Raw genomic sequence first — 16,764 nt, forward strand, 5'->3', positions numbered from 1 at the left:
TCTGAACGCTGGAGTTTTACCTCACGTAGTTTAAGTGCAAGAAGAAATCATGTAAAGGAGGGAGGAGCTTGTATCTGGGAGCCGGCCATGCTTGAGTCCACACACCAGATCTCTCCTACAGCCGAGGGATCTCTGGACAGAAAAGCGGTGCCGCCTCACAGGACTGGTGAGAACAGTAAGTGGGAACGATGTATCGCAGTGCTTTGCGGAGTACCTAGCACTTAATGGGCACCGCAGATGGATTAGTCCATTCCTTCTCCATCCTCATTTTAGCACAACAAATTCTTACTAACTCAAGAGGATTAAATGCTGAAAACCCACAAAAAGTAGGAAAACACCACAAAGATCGTTTGCACTGAGGTGACGGAATGTGATATAAAGTAATTTGCAAAGGATGATCTCTTAGCTTAGGCTGCCGTAGCAAAGTGCCACAGACCGTGTGGCTTGAACAACAGACATGTATTTTTCACAGCTCTGGCAGTCCCAGATCCTGGCGCCAGACACACTGGCTCCTGGTGGGATGCTGCTTCCTGGCTTACAGATGCCTACCTTGTCCCCACATCTTCACGTGGGTGGGAGGTGGAAGGTGGGAAGTGCACGTGAGCTAGCAAGCCCTCTGGGGTTCCTTCTGGTAAGGACCCTAGTCCTAGCGGATCAGGGCTGGACCCTCATGACCTCATTTGACCTTAATTACCTCTGTAAAGGTCTGTCTCCAAATACAGGGATATTGGGGGTTGGGCTTCAACATAAGAATTTGGGGGAAGATATACTTGAAACCCTAACACATTCCACGGTCAGGCTTACACTTGGCATCTCCTTTATTTCTGATTTTGCACTGGGCATTTTAAAATGTGTGAAGACCTACAAAACTGCTTCCCTCCCCGCTTCTCTGTTTCTGGACGTGACCAGAAAGGAAAGCGGAGGCCGTGGCAGCCTCCCGTGTGCTTTGGCATTTCCCCACAGCTCTGGAGATGAATGGGGTCTTCTCACAGGTCCCCGGAAGCCCCGAGCAGCCCCATGGCTCCCTGCAAACGAAGCGGGACTCCTAATGCCACCTCCGTGATAGGATTTAGCCCTTGTGCCTTTGGAGAGACAGGCAGAGCGTGGAGCAGGCAGAGAGACAACGGACCTTGACCCCCACATCCCGCTCTGCTGAAGACTGCGTGCTCTCTGCACCAGTCGCCCCGTCCCCGTCCCCCTCACTAGGCAGGCGTCCACTGACAGCACCAAGATGCCAGTTGCCGCAGCTTCGACTGGCATCGATTCTTTTGATAACTCAGGGCTGCCGTGCTTTGTTCTGAAAATACATGCGATCACTGTGTTCCTGTGAAAAGTGGCTCCGCGCCTGTTTCCGTACTTCGGATCCAGCAGTATTATATAAAATTGTATCTTCACGGGGCGCCTGGGTGGCTCAGTGGGTTGAGCCGCTGCCTTCGGCTCAGGTCATGATCTCAGGGTCCTGGGATCGAGTCCCGCATCAGGCTCTCTGCTCAGCAGGGAGCCTGCTTCCTCCTCTCTCTCTCTGCCTGCCTCTCTGCCTACTTGTGATCTCTCTCTGTCAAATAAATAAATAAAATCTTAAAAAAAAAATTGTATCTTCACTTTTTAGGGGATTTTAACCCCCCCTTTTTTTTTTCCTTTTAGCCAGAAAAGCCAGAAAAATAGGACAGCAGGGAAAGCCACAAGTGGGAGTGGCAAAGAGCTGGGGGATGCCACGGAGGGAGGGACATCCAGGTTTGCCCCAGTGATCTGGGGAAGTAGGCTCATCACTTTCCTTAGTGACACCCACCCCGAGTGCTTATCCGTCCCCGAGGCTGTGAGCTCTATTGTCTGGGTGGAAGGAGAAAGGAGAAGAGTCATCCCTTCTAACAGAGATGTTCCCAGGTTAGCGGAAGACCTGTCCTTCCCCTGCCAGAGAGTTAAGCACATGCTCACGGCTTCCTGGGGCTTCTGGAACCCAAGTGGGATTGCCACAGCTCCAGCCTGCATGGGCGGATAGCGTCTTCTCAAAGGGGCTCGGCGGTTAGAGGCAGGCCTCTGTTCAAACGTCAAGAGACCGCACATACGCCCATAACCAGGGGGGTGACGATGTAAAGGAATCGCTCTAAAAGCGTGGAAGTATGTGGATAGATGGTTGCATGCTTAGCCCAGCGAGGCCTGTAGAAAGAGTCTGGAAATGGCAGCATTCATGCATTCTTTCCTTAATTCACTCGATCACTATGTATTGCATGTCAGCTTTGAGCCTAGAGCAGCTTCTGACACGTCCTGGAGACTGAAGAAGTATTTGTAAACGAGTCAGAGGACACACGAGTCTTTGGCATCTTATTCTAGGCATGAGGGACACGTGATGACCGTGAGAGCCCAGCCCCTGCCTTCCTAGAACTGTAGTTGGGGACTGCAGACACGCGGCAAGTCACTAGATCAATACACAGGTGGATTTGGGTGGGGGAGGGGTCCTGTAAAGAAAGCAAATGGTGATTCATGCATGAGAGAGAGAACAGAAAGAAGGGGCTCCTTGCAGGATGGAGAGAAGGTTCCGTTTCGGCTGCAGCGTGGAGAACGAGCCGGCAGACCAGCCAAATACCTGGAAGAGGTGCTTCCAGGAGAGAGAACAGCAAGTACAAAGGCTCTGGGGCAGCAAAGCCAAGAGCAAAGGGAGGTGCTGGAAAAGCGAGGGGGCCAGTGTGATTGGAGCACAGTGGAAGGGAAGGAGGGAGGGGCTCTGGTGGGACGTTTGGAGTGGAGTGCCGAGATGAGCAAACCAAGGCCAGCGGGCCAAGCCTGGCCAGTCTTCTGTGGTGTGAGCTTAGCTAACATTAGCTTTTTCTGATTGTAAAGTGAGTGCTTAGCATGAAGTTTCTGATGGCTGAGGTAGCCACTCCAAAGACATCCATCTCAAGGGAATACAGTGCCCTTGAGAAGAGCCAGGCCCTTGAACCCATACATCCCTTTTTAGAGAGCTCTGGCTGATTTCCGTAACTGACACTTTAACCGCTTGCTTTTCCTTTCTGGAGCTTTAATTCCTACTCAAAGGTTTTATATCTACCAATAATGAGTGAACCTCGAAACCCTAGGCACCTCAACCTTCACCTCAGTAAAAACGAAACCCCAAGTCCATGCTCTCTCTCTCTCTTGTTCTGTCCTTGACCTCACTGTGTGGCCCTGGGTATGTTGTGTATCTCCAGGACTTGTGAGCAATAAGCCTTGTCTTGCAAAGTTCCATGAGGGTTACTGCTGAGATACATCTCGCCATCATACTAAGAGCCACAAGGGCCAGTCTGTCCACAAGACTGGCTCCGGGGAAGATGCCTAGAGGAGTTGGCCATGGGCCCAGCTGAGCGTCCCAGGCATTTCTAGCCAGAACAGTACTATGGATTGGCCCCGACAGACCCCAGACAATCGGTGTAATCAGCAGGGATGTGTCACTGCCATTGTAATTAACACAGGGAAATGCCCCCCCCTTTTTTCCAGTTTTTCCATATTTATTTACTTATTTATTAAAAATTTTTAATAAACATATAATGTATTTTTAGCCCCAGGAGTACAGGTCTGTGAATCGCCAGGTTTACACATTTCACAGCACTCATCATAGCACATACCCTCCCCAATGTCCATAACCCCACCCCCCTTCTCCCAACCCCCTCCCCCCAGCAACCCTCAGTCTGTTTTTTGAGATTGAGTCTTTTATGGTTTGTCTCCCTCCCGATCCCATCTCTTTCATTTTTTCTTTTCCTACCCCCCAAACCCCCTACATTGCATCTCTACTTCCTCATATCAGGGAGATCATATGAGAGTTGTCTTTCTCTGATTGACTTATTTTGCTAAGCATAGTACCCTCTAGTTCCATCCACATCATCGCAAATGGCAAGATTTAATTTCTTTTGATGGCTGCATAGTATTCCATTGTGTATATATACCACATCTTCTTTATCCATTCCTCTGTTGATGGACATCTAGGTTCTTTCCATAGTGTGGCTATTGTGGACATTGCTGCTATAAACATTCAGATGCACGTGCCCCTTCGGAGCACCACATTTGTATCTTTAGGATATAAACCCAGTAGTGCAATCACTGGGTCATAGGGTAGCTCTATTTTCAGTTTTTTGAGGAACCTTCACACTGTTTTCCAGAGTGGTTGTACCAGCTTGCATTCCCAGCCAAGTGCACCACCAGAGGGAAGACTCACCAAAGGCCAACAACCCCACATGACTGCTTAACTCTCTGCTGTTGCTTCTTATCCCTGAACTGATGGGCTAACATGGGTCCATCCTTTACATGGTATTGCTAAAAAATTAACGGACAAATATAAGCATCCTAAACATCTGATGCTAATGTCTTCTAAGAATGCCAAGGAGGTACACCAGCTCCTTGATAAATTAAACCCCAAAGTCTCCCTGGACATTGCTTGGTGCCAGGCATAGCAAGAGGCCAAGACTCTGGTATTAAGGTCCAAAGGCCTAGGAACTTTCCCCCCAAAGTCCCTGTGCATAGCATGCTAGTGGAGGCAGACCCCAATCCCAGAGAGGTCTCTTGGGATATCTTGGCAAGGAAAGCAGCTGCCTAGGAAGAGGGCTTACGGTGACATCACCCAGAAATTTTTCCAGGAACAACACATGCATTGACAGAAGAATCGGGAAGTAGTAACTGAGATAAAGAACTATACCTTAACTGCAATTCAAGCCTTCCTTCAAGATTTTGTGCAGCAGGAAGGGGAGAGGGGAGCTGATTGTTACTCTCGGCTGCCAAGCTGTGTTAACTGGCCAGGATCTCTAAAGACCTAAAGCCTATAAACTTCTTACCATCCACCCAGACTATACTCGTTTCCTCCAAAATACTACAGACGCTAGCCTCCTCGTGGGGCCGAAGCAGGGAACATACCTCAGGAGGAGGTCCCTGAGGAGGGAGAAGGGAAGTCAAAGGCTGCTGGAGCCTCCCACATTGATACCAGGGCCCGCCCTCTCCTTATTTCGGTATGTATTGCCTGGGGCTGTGCCCCTCCGACCATCTTGTGATCAAGGCTGAGCCTCACAGGGAGTGGAATGCAGGAGACGAGGTCCATCCATCTCCCCTTGTGCAGAACTGGCCTGGCCCAATGGGTCTACGTTTCCATGACATAGTGACCCAAATGACCACTCCATTTCCAACCCTGAATCCAGGGAATTCGTTCTGTTCCCCCCAGTTACAGGGCAGAGCTCGTACATTTTATTGCGACTGCTGAAACCATCCAAAAGGCACCAGAAGGTATTGGCATGGTTGCTAGATGTGAAAGAGGTTCCCACCCACATGCCCAGATGCTTCAGACTCCCGCTGCCCCAGGGAGTCTGCCTCAAACCAATTTCCCTCAGTGGAAAGGGTTCCCTACTTCCTCCCAACCTCGTTTCACCCCTTATGCGAATGCACAAGAAAGCCTCTACTGGGAGTCATGAGAAGCCAGGGATCCTGCCCCTTAATCTTTGCACAGCCCATCTCTAAACCTTCGGCCCTAAAACCAGCATTCTTCCAGTAACAGGCCCCTTCTGTCCGCTTGCTTTACACAGCTACCCTCTAGCCCCCTGGACAAAACCCACACCCCCAGCCTGTCCCTGACACTCCCTCTGCCCCTCCCCCACCCCTAGGACTAGCAGCCACCTAAACCCTACCCCAGGAAAGGGGCAACTCCCCAGACTTGTCGCAGCTCCCTATACCACTCCGGTCCCCCCACTGGGACAATAAAATTGCACCATTCTTTTTGGCCCTTTCAGACACCAGGACTCAAGTCATTGTCATTTGGGGAGATCCCTCAAAATTCCTAAGTCATCACTGATAAACCAATCAAAGGTGTGTAACCCATCTGTATTAACTATTGGAACCATTCACCTCAAATGGCTTCCTCTGATGGGGGTCCCTGGCACTTTCTTCCCCTGTTGTAGGCCTGGATGCATGGACATGATGCCATGCCCCAGGGGACAAGCCCAAGTTCTTGGCCTTCCTGGTGGAAGTCACCAGATGGACACTGCTGACTCTTCCTCCTCAGGTCAGGATGGCAACCATCCCCAGCATTCCCTCAAGCAGGGCAACTAGTGCCTGTACCCTGTCATCAATGATATGCTTGAGACAGGAGTCATTCAACCCACAATCTCTCCTTCCAACAATCACATTTGGATGGTACTTAAAGTACCCACTTAATGATAGTGCCTCACTCTTGACCACTGAAACCTCAAGGCTCAGCTTCCCCTGATTAAGGCTCCAATTCCTAATCTTCTAGAATTGACAGAAGAGGTTCAATAGACCCAAGAGAGTCCTTTGAGGTCACTGACCTAGCTAATATGTTCTGCTCTGCTCTTGTGAGGAATCCCAGACCCAACCACTTTCCCTTTGGAAGGGGCTCAATGTATGTTTACGCTCCCAGTGGGGTATTTAGACAGCCCTGCAATTGTACGTGTCCTCTGCCACTGGGATTCAAATACCTTCAGCTGGAAGGCATGGCTTTTCGCATTCCACTGATGACATTATGCTGAGTCGTCCCTCTGAAGAAGTGAAATCCGGGCAGATTTGCACACCTTCATAGACCCCTTTTACCAAGGTGGTTGGACAACCGCCCCTCACAAGATTCAAGGCCCAGCCTCACTGGCCAAGTTCCTGGCCATCATCTGGTCCTCCAAGGGCTGAGAAATTCCCCAACAGTCAAACATCAATTACTTACCATTACACCACCCACTACCTCGGACAGACACAACACACACTAGGTCTTCTCATGTTCTGGAGACAACACATTCTCCATGTCTCATTAATCCTTTGCCCTATATATGTAAGCCCATGTAAGTCTGCCACTTACTGGGATGTAAGTGGGATTACGCCACTGGGATGGCATAATCCCACTCACTGGGATGACACCCAACAGGGCACTTTGGAAGCTGCCCAGGGGTGGTCCAACAAGCCTCACCTTAGTCCCCACAACCCCACATTTCGACTGGAGTCTTCAGCCACACCTGACTATGCCTTCCAGAGTCTCTGGACCAAACAGGAGTCTACCTGGCTTTGTATGGGGTATTGGACTAAGCGCCTACCCCCAGCCCCAAACACCTTCCTTGAGCACCACCCTATTGGGCTCTCAAGGAAACCAAGGTCCTAACCAGCACCCACCTAGCACGACTCTGTACCCAAGTTCCTATAATGCCCAGGGTAGGCGATGCCTCTTTGGTAAAATGGAAACAGTACCTCTGCAAGAGGGAGTAACCTGGTCAAAGGCCTTTCTGAATTACAGGAGGACGTGGCTTCCCCCATGCTCAGCCCCTTGCACAAGAGGTTGAGGACGGGATAACGCCCTCAGCTACCTCCTTCTCTGGCTTCTTGGGGAGCCCTGTGGGACCAGCCGACTGAGGTGGACGTGGCATCAGTGTTCTTCACCAAACGGTCCCGCCACCATTTCTATACTATGCAGTTTGGTGGAGGGACATTTTGCCCAACCTCAGGCTCCTCTTGGGGGCAGGATGGCCCATCCAGCTCAGCCCAGCTGACAGAATGTGGAGCCATTCACCAAGCCCTGAAGGAGGCCGTAAAATGGTTTCTTGCATTTCACAGATTCCTTCTGGTTGGTCTGGCCAATGGCCAACCGATCTGTGGTGCTGAGATCCGGAAGTGAGGAGCAGAGTTCCTGCTGTTGCTACTGAACTCTGCACTCGGAGTCATTTGCAACGACATGGCAGGCTGGTGGAGACTCCTGGGGGTTCCGACCCTTCCCACCAACTCAGAAAATGGGCCCACACAACCTCAGTCACCGGGGAACTCGTCCCTGAACATACTGAGCTCAGGGAGGGGACCCCCGTGGGGCAGCCACGGTTGTGATAGACAAGTGAGTTCTCTGCTCCCAAACCGAAAGAGCAGAGGCAATCCGGATGGGGAGTCTCCCCGGGGAGACCAACACGCTCCCACGGGTGGACTGATTTCATTGGCGCATGGCCCCTTTCTGCTGGGCTTCCAGACACAGCATCACAATCACTAAACTTACTTAGCACTCCTTTTGGTGACCCCCACCTGGAATTCCTCTCTAGAACAGGTCATCTCTTTCCTTCCTAAGGAAGGAAAGAGTCAGAGTCAGTAATGATGGTGGTGAGCCCACTGCCTCAGTCAGAGTCAGTAATGGCTCAGTCAGAGTCAGTAATGGCTCAGTCAGAGTCAGTAATGGTGATCCACGGGGACAGATCACCAGAGCCATTACGGACTCTGACTGAGGCACCCACTTTACCTCTCAGCAGACTCGGCAGTGGGCTCACCAACATCATATTCTTTGGAACTTCCATCCGGGTTACTGCCCCCCCGCATCTGGCCCCACTGAGCATCTTAAAGACACGCTCCTTCAGTGACTTTCATGGCAGTACCTTCTTCTTAAAGAGACACTCCTTATTTTCAGGCAATTAATTTCAATCACCAAAATGTGTTTATCTCCTGCCTCAGGCATTTCTTGCTGATAGCAGCACCATAGATATGCTGAGATCAGCACAAAACATGCCAGTTATTGTAAATAAAGTTTTATTGGAACACAGGCACACCCATTTATTTCAGGATCATACCAACTCAGTTCTGAAGTCCGTGGCTGCTTTTCTTTGCAGCCCCAGAGCTGAGCAGCTGTAATAGAGATCATATGGTCTGCAAAGCCTCAATTATTTGCTGTCTGGTCCTTTAAAGACAAAGCTTGCCAACCCTGCTCTATTGGGTGGAATTTGGCTTGCAGGGGGGCGGGAAGATATTGAAATAATCTTTTAGGCCCCAGAAGGCACTCCTCCTGCCCAGGGGCCACATCAGCAAACCGACCTAGCCAACTTCCACGTCCCAGTAAATGCTGTTATGCCCCAATAATGGGTCCATGATTAAAGGAGGGAGACTGATACAAAGCGAAGGTCAAGCAAAGCTTTTTTTCGTGCCAAGCATCAAGAATCTAACCGACTGTTCGGGGACACACCTCTTACAAGAGAGGGCGGCCCTTCTCTGTTTCACAGACTAGCTTTTAAGGGCAAAGGCCATGCAGCTGGGCCTGGCCACGCACAGGTGACCAATGAGATTGTAACACACACAGGAAACTCCAGAGTGATGCTAGGTGACCAACTGAGTTACAATTTACCCTAGTAGACATTTGATTTAGCCTATCACACCTTGGTTAGAATTGGCGCCCAAGGGGCGCCTGGGTGGCTCAGTGGGTTAAGCTGCTGCCTTCGGCTCAGGTCATGATCTCGGGGTCCTGGGATCGAGTCCCGCATCGGGCTCTCTGCTTAGCAGGGAGCCTGCTTCCTCCTCTCTCTCTCTCTGCCTGCCTCTCTGCCTACTTTGTGATCTCTCTCTGTCAAATAAATAAATAAAAAATCTTAAAAAAAAAAAAAAAAAAGAATTGGCGCCCAAAAGGCTCCCAAAGGGTGGGGCCTATACTCCTGGGTAACCAGGGAGACAATATGCACCCCCCCCCCCCCCCCCCCCCCACTGATTGGACGTCTCCACCTGGCCTGACCCACCCTTGTTTTGGGCTTTGTTACCTGGAGCTGGTTTCCAGGACTTGTTTTTACATGAATCCCCTGGGGGAAGGGGAGCAGGGACAGTTTAACTTTAATGAAAGCCTCTTGCTAAGTAGGTCCTTACACTGCCCACGATCAGAAATCAGCATATCCATCCAACCAGGCCCCAAAGCAAAGCCAACTGTGGGCTTTCTCACCCAACAAGGTTGACCGCACCACCCAGCCAATCAGACCTTTTCTCTTTGTTTCTTCATTGTTCTTCATTTATCCTATGAAAGCTTCTGCCTGCCACCCCGTTCTGCGGTCCTCTGGAAGGAGACTGTCCACTTCCGGAGGTGTTAAAGTTTGTGTCCCCTTAACTTGTCTTCGTTTTCTAACAAGGGACAGGTAGTTGGGAGACTGCAGATAGATAGAAGTGGATGTATTCAATATATATTTTGGGGGGAAAAAAAAGAGAGAGACAGGGAATTGGCTCTTGGTTTTGTTGAAATACAATGGCTCCTAGGGGGTCTGCCTGAAGTAGGGGGTGGTAGCATTGACCAGATGGGGTGCCCTGGGGGAGGGAAGGTTATAGGGCATGAAATGGCTCAGGATTTAAATTCTCGGTTAATTCTGAAATGTCGATTCGGCCTCATTTGAAAGGAGAAGTTAGAAAGCAGGATATCATTTAAGCCTGGAGAGCAAAGAGAGACACTAGGAGTAAGGAAGATGCAAAGCCCCCGAAAGAAAGAATAAGAGAGAAGAGCAATGGAGGGAGGGCAGCAGGCGCCCGGCTGGGGAGGCAACGGTCAGGGTTTCCGAAAAGCCCCAAAGGTGGTCTGGTCACTCAGAGCCGGAAGTTAGAAGGGGCTGTCTACTAGATCTCGGGGACACCCCCCGCCCCCGGGAAGGTCTGGGTTTGTTCTAGAGCCGGCAGACATACTCGAATGTCTGACGGGCAGCCGTTAACCCCACAATCAGCGGGGTGGGAGAGGGAGGGCATCCAGCAGACCTTTCTCCAGAAAGCAAGCCAGGAGGAGCCTGACCTCCTACATTTGTCACACGCAGACAGGTGCAGAGCCAAATGCCGCCCCCCGCCCCTGCACGCCCCACTTCCCTTGGGCGAGTTGTCCAGAGAGAAAGAGAACCAAGAAAGGACTCACTTAGGCCCAGCGCCTTTTAGATTTTTTTTCTGTTTAAAACCAATTTTATTGAGATATAACTTATAACAATAAAACATATCCATTTTAAGTATATAGTTTTGAGTCCTAACAAATGCACACACCCCAGTAAACAGAACCACAGTCAAAATCTAGACCATCTCCCTCAACCCTAAAAGTTCCCTCAGTCCCATAGTAGTAAGTCCTCACCCCTCCCCCAGCCCCAGGCAGTCCCCCATAGGCTTTCCCTCATCGAAGATTGTTTCTGCCTCTTCCAGAGTTTCTCATAAATGAAACTTCGGCTGCTTTCGCTCAGTGGAGTGAGATAACTTTATCAGGAGTTTATTCCTTCTTATCGTGGGTTAGTATTTCGTTGGCATGAATATGAGCATGTACACCAAAGTTTGTTTCTTCATTTACCTGTTGTTGGACGGACAGTTTGGGTTATTTCAAGTTTTGGGTTTTTGTTTTTCGTTTTTTTGGGCTGTAAAATAGAAGCCTAGTTTTTTTTGGTTTTCATCCCAACAAAGACTCCCTTCCTTGCCGCCAGGTGGGAGAGGAGAGAGGCTGGCGTGGGGACTGAGCACGGTGTTTCTCACACATCAGTTGTCAGAATCCTGCTAAATGTTCTAAGTTAGAGCACTTGCTAAATGAAGCTCCGGGGCTGGTCTCCACCACCCCCGCCCAGAGATTCTAATTTGGTCGATCTGGGGTGAGCCCAGAATCTGCATTTCTGACAAGGCACGCTGAAGCTGCTGTTCTTTCTTTCTTTCTTTTTCTTAAATTTTTAATTTTTTATTAACATATAACGTATTATTAGCCCCAGGGGTTCAGGTCTGTGAATTGTCAGGGTTACACACTTCACAGCACTCACCATAGCACATACTCTCCCCAATAACCATAACCCCACTCCCCTTCTCCCTACTACCCCCTCCCTTCCCCAAAACCCTCAGTTTGTTTTGTGAGATTAAGAGTCTCTTACGGTTTGTCTCCTTCCTGATCCCATCTTGATTCATTTTTTCCTTCCCTACCCCACAAACCCCCCACTTTGCCTCTCAACTTCCTCATATCAGGGAGATCATATGATAATTGTCTTTCTCTGATTGACTTCTTTCGCCCTGAAGCTGCTGTTCTAGGAAACACACTTGGAGAACCACTGGTCTTGGGCACCTGGGAGGCTAGGGAGGTGACACAGCCTGTCACGGGGTGCTGTATGCATCCTAAGCCTCATTTATACACAGTCCTGATGGGTTCTCAGATGCCTATAAGCCTAGGAAGTGTTCTCTTAACGGCTTTATTGAGGTATAACTCACCTATCACAAGTTCACTTGTTTTAAGTATACAATTTGATACGTCTTAGTAAATGTCCCAAGCTGGGCAATCCTCAACACAACCCAGTTCTAGAAAATTTCCATCACTCCAGTCAGATCCTTCCTGCCAATCTACAGTGAATCCCTGCTCCCAGCCCAGAGCCAGACAGCCACTCCTCTGCTTTTTGTCTTTACGGGTTTGCATTTCTGGATGTTTCCAGTAAATGAAATCATGCAAGATGCAATTTTGTGTCTAGCTTCTTTAATTTAGAGTAACATTATTGAGGGCCCTCTGTGTTGCAGCGTGTATTGTTAGCACTTAAAAAATTACCAAATAGTATCCATTTAATTGTCATGGATATACTGTCTAATTGCACAAGAGACCACATTTTGTTTACCTGTTCATCAATTTATGGACATTTGGGTTACTTATTGGTCATTATGATGAATCCTTCTGTGAATGTTCATGTAAAAGTCTCTGTGGGGACATATTTTTTCACTTCGTTTGAATATATACTAAGAGTAGAATTTCTGGGTCATATGGTAAATTTATATTTAACATTTAAAGAAACCGCCAAAGTTTCCCAACGTGGCTGTACCATTTTCTATTCCCACCAGCAATGTGGGGGCTCATTTTCCTTAGATATGTTTGTTTTAAAAATTTTAAAATTTATTTTAGTTTATTATTTAAAAGATTTATTCATTTGACAGAGAGAGAGAGAGAGAGAGCTCGCAAACACAGGCAGACAGAGAGAGAAGCAGACTCCCTGCTGAGCAAGGAGCCTGATGCGGGGCTTGATCCCAGGACCCCAAGATCATGACCTGAGCCGAAGGAAGATGCTTAACTGACTGACCCCCAACCCCAGATGCCTCTGTCTGTTTTCTTTTTTTTAAATGAGAGGAATATAAGAGAATTTGAGATTAACTTTTGTGAAGAAATATATGAAGAATTCTTAAGTACTTGAAGTGCACACGCAACAGGGTGGCGATGTGCTTCTTTGCACTGGTTTCAGTCCTGGCTGCCCATTAGAATCATCTGGACAGTTTTAAACAGTCCAGCTGCCAGGCTACTGCTCAGACAAGAACAGCAGTAGAACAGAGGAAGCGGGTGGTGGGGCTTCAAAGCTCCCAGGCAATTCCAATGTGCAGGCTGAGCCCCGCTGATATTAAGAAAAAAAGAAAGAAAGCAAGAAAGAAAGGAAGAAAGAAAGAAAGAAAGAAATTAAAGGAGTGCCTGGGTGGCCCAGTTGGTTAAGCGTCTGATTCTTGGTTTTGGCTCAGGTCATGATCTCAGGGTCCCAGGATCAGGCTCTGTGTTCAGCAGGGAGTCTGCTCGAGATTCTCTCTGTCCCTTTCTCCCTCTGCCCTCCCCTGCTCTCTCTCTAATAATAAATTTTTATAAAAGATTTTATTTACTTTTTTGAGAAAGAGAGAGAGAGAGTGAAAGAGAGAGAGAAAAGGAGCGGGGGAGAGGCAGAGGGAGAAGCAGGCTCCCCACTGAGCAGGGAGCCCAATGCCGGCTCGATCGCAGGACCCTGGGATCATAACCTGAGCCGACGGCAGAAGCTTAACCAACTGAGCCACCCAGGCACCCCTTAAATAAATAAAATAAAAAATAAATAAATAAAAAAAAAAGACTGAGTCACACACTGAGCCAATGGTTGGACAGCTACAGCTGCACGCGGTCCATAGCACAAACTGAATTTCATGGCTCTAGAAGAACAGAGAACGTGCTCTGGCAAATAGCGATGATTGTCCTCCTGGTGTTATTTTAACTTTTCCAATCTTTTTGACCATGGAGGAGAGTTAGTGGTAACTGAAGGTATGGACGGGTGGGAATCCAAGGGTGCCAAAGCCTGTTTGTTTTCAATGCGCAAGAACAGGAGTGTGTGTCAGTGGCACCAGACAATCCAGGTGAGCAGGAGACGGCCTGGCCAGGATCCCGCAGGGAGGAGGGCGGCTTCCTCACCCACCGGTCTTGACAGGAGGAAGGGCAGGCTGGCTCCTGGGCTCCAACAGGAGGTGGGGGAGGGAGCACACGGGGGGGGGGGGCGGAGTTTGGTTTGCTGGCGGGAAGATGAGGGAATTCCCACCTCTGCGTTTGCTTTTGCTTTTCTTGGTGAATTGCGAGGGAAGGCCATCTTATAGAGAGTGTGCGTGAGGCTGGGTGGGGAGAGTGGAAAAGATTTGAAATAGTCCTCCCAGGGTGTGAGAATCTATGTTTTCCTGAGAAAAATAAGCAGGGCTGCTGGGCAGGGTGGGGCGTGCCACCAGTGCGGATCCTTCTGTTGGCGAGAACGCTGACCTCTGTTCTATTTCTCAGCCCCAGGGAGCAGGCAGGAGACAGCGGGCAGTGGACTTGATCCTGAGTAACACAACAGCTCCCCTGGGTTTTAGAAAAAACAGAAGGGCAAAGGGCCTTGGGGTAAAGCAGGGGTGTTTCAGAAAGAATGGCCCTTACAATCCATGCTGGTTTAGGGATGTAAAAAGAATAAGCTGAAGGTGGGCGGCCAGGGGGGCTCAGTTGTTAAGTGTCTGCCTTCAGCTCGGGTCATGATCCGAGGGTGCTGGGATCGAGCAGGGAGCCTGCTTCTCCCTCTCTCACTTCCCCTGCTTGTGTTCCCTCTCTCGCGGTCTCTGTCGAATAAATAAAAAAATCTTTTAAAAAATGAAATAAAGGATAAGCTGAAGGATTGAGAGAAAGTAGAGGGGCACTGGGTCGGGGGAAAGGTTGAGGGCAGGGAGCCGGATGCTTGGATTATGTGACTGTGCAGGTAGAGATGCCAAGGAATGGAGCCAGGATGCATGGGTGGCTCAGGGGGCTAAGCATCTGCCTTCGGCTCAGGTCACAGTCCCGGGTTCAAGTCCTGCATTGGGCTCCCTGCTGAGCAGGGAGCCTGCTTCTCCCTCTCCCTCTCCCCCTTCCCCCGCTTGCGTTTCTCTCCCTCTTTCTCCTTCAAATAAATAAATAAAATCTTTAAAAATTAAAAAAAGAACATATTTTTTAAAAAAGTAAGGAGGAAAGAAGGAACTGAGCCCAGGTACACGTGGGCTATCCACGCGGATAATGGCACATCTCTTTCCTCCCCTTTCTACTTGCTCCTCACCGCAACCTGTTACCACAGTCTAGCAATCAGATGGCCTCCAGGCCTTCAAATCCAAGAAGTGTTTGATGTCTCAGCATTATGTGACACCATTCTTGAAGTGGTCTCTCACTGGGTTCCAGAACGACACACTCTCCTTATTGCTTCGCATTCTGGCTTCTGCTTCCTGGTCTGCTTTAGAGCTCCGTCCGCCTCTTCCTGTCCATTGTACGTGGGAGTTTCTCAATAGGGTGGACTCCTTAGCCTTCTTGCCTGTATTTCGTCCTTAGGCAACCTCATCCCTGCCTCACGGCTTCGTTACTACTCCTCATCTTAGAAGTTTCTTAGGAGCCTTAAGCCCATACATCCAGTTTCTATTAGTCCTTTCTACTTGGATGTCTCAGAGGCTTTCCAAGATCATTTATTAACTTGAACTCATGACCTAGCCCCAAATCTGGTTCCTTCCCGATGTTCCCCTTCAGGGACCTTCACATCTGGTTAGAAGTCAGACACTGAAGAGCTCTCTTTGCTGTTCCTCAGCCTCCGACGTCAAATCTCTTTCTCCCTCGGTTTTCTTCCTAAATGGTTTTGGGACCCGCCTACTTCTCCCCATCTCCAGTGGGATAATCCGGGTCCAACCCCCATCACCTGTTGTCTAAACTTCTGTGAAGCTCCCCAGTGGCTGTCAGTCTCTCCAGCGCTCCTCTTCCAGGCCATCCCTCACGCTCAATCTCCTGAATTCTGCCTCCAGCCCGAACACAAACCCAATCATACAACCCTTTGCTTCAACCCCTTCAATTACTCCACTCTTGATACTGTTCCTTGAATAAAGATGAAAACCTGTCCCGTGGTCCTTGGGACTCAGCTTGGCCAGGGCCCCACCTCTGTTCCAGGCACGAGGGTCTTGTTGTATAGACACACGTCCTACATTCTTCTGGATCCTTCCCGTGCCCAGCACCCAGCTCCCACTTCCTTTAGGGAATATGTCCCGACCACTCCGATCAGAAGGGGCACCAGTGAGCCCCTTCGACGGCTCGCTCTGTGCCTTCTTTTCATAGGGCTCATCTCGGTTTGGAATTAACACACGTTTGGGTGGTTATTCAGTTCCTGTCTGTCTTCTCACATCAGGCACCCATGAGTGCAGGAACCACATCTGGTTCTGCTCATCTTGTTCCCCGCCCCACTTAGCAAAATACGTGGCTGTCGTGAGTGCTAGAAGTGTTTTGGGGGGAAGGGGGATTGGGAGAACCGTAGGATTTAAACACAAGGATGCTAGAAATCATATGCTCTCTGACGTTTTGAAGTTGGAGAAACTTAGACCTGAAGAAGTGGGAGACTGGTGGTCGTGGTGGTAGGGGGGGACCTCTACACTGTCACGGTTGATGGCAGAGCCGGAATGTCCATCCTGGTCTCTTTCTAGCTCAACCTGAGAACCATTTGTTTGTTACCATAAACACCCTGGTTGTATGCTCTCCCTTGCCTTTTTTTTTTTAGTGAGAAATAAAAACTGTCCTTAAACTGTGCCTTTTGTGTTATCCAATCACAAAACATTGGCTCTCGGGGAACAGCGGACACCATTTTAAGGACCTGTTGCCATCCTGACCCCCACCAGCCGTGGCGGTGATGGGGGCTTCATGGGAGCCAGGGGCTCGCTCCTCCTCCCTGTCCTCCTGCTGATCAGCCACCAGCAATCAGGAAGAGGAAGAAGAGGCACAAGGATCACAGTGACTCATACCAGCCCCTGGAAGGT

The sequence above is a fragment of the Mustela erminea genome, chromosome 11 (genome assembly GCF_009829155.1).
Source record: "Mustela erminea isolate mMusErm1 chromosome 11, mMusErm1.Pri, whole genome shotgun sequence".
Classification (NCBI taxonomy): Eukaryota; Metazoa; Chordata; class Mammalia; order Carnivora; family Mustelidae; genus Mustela; species Mustela erminea.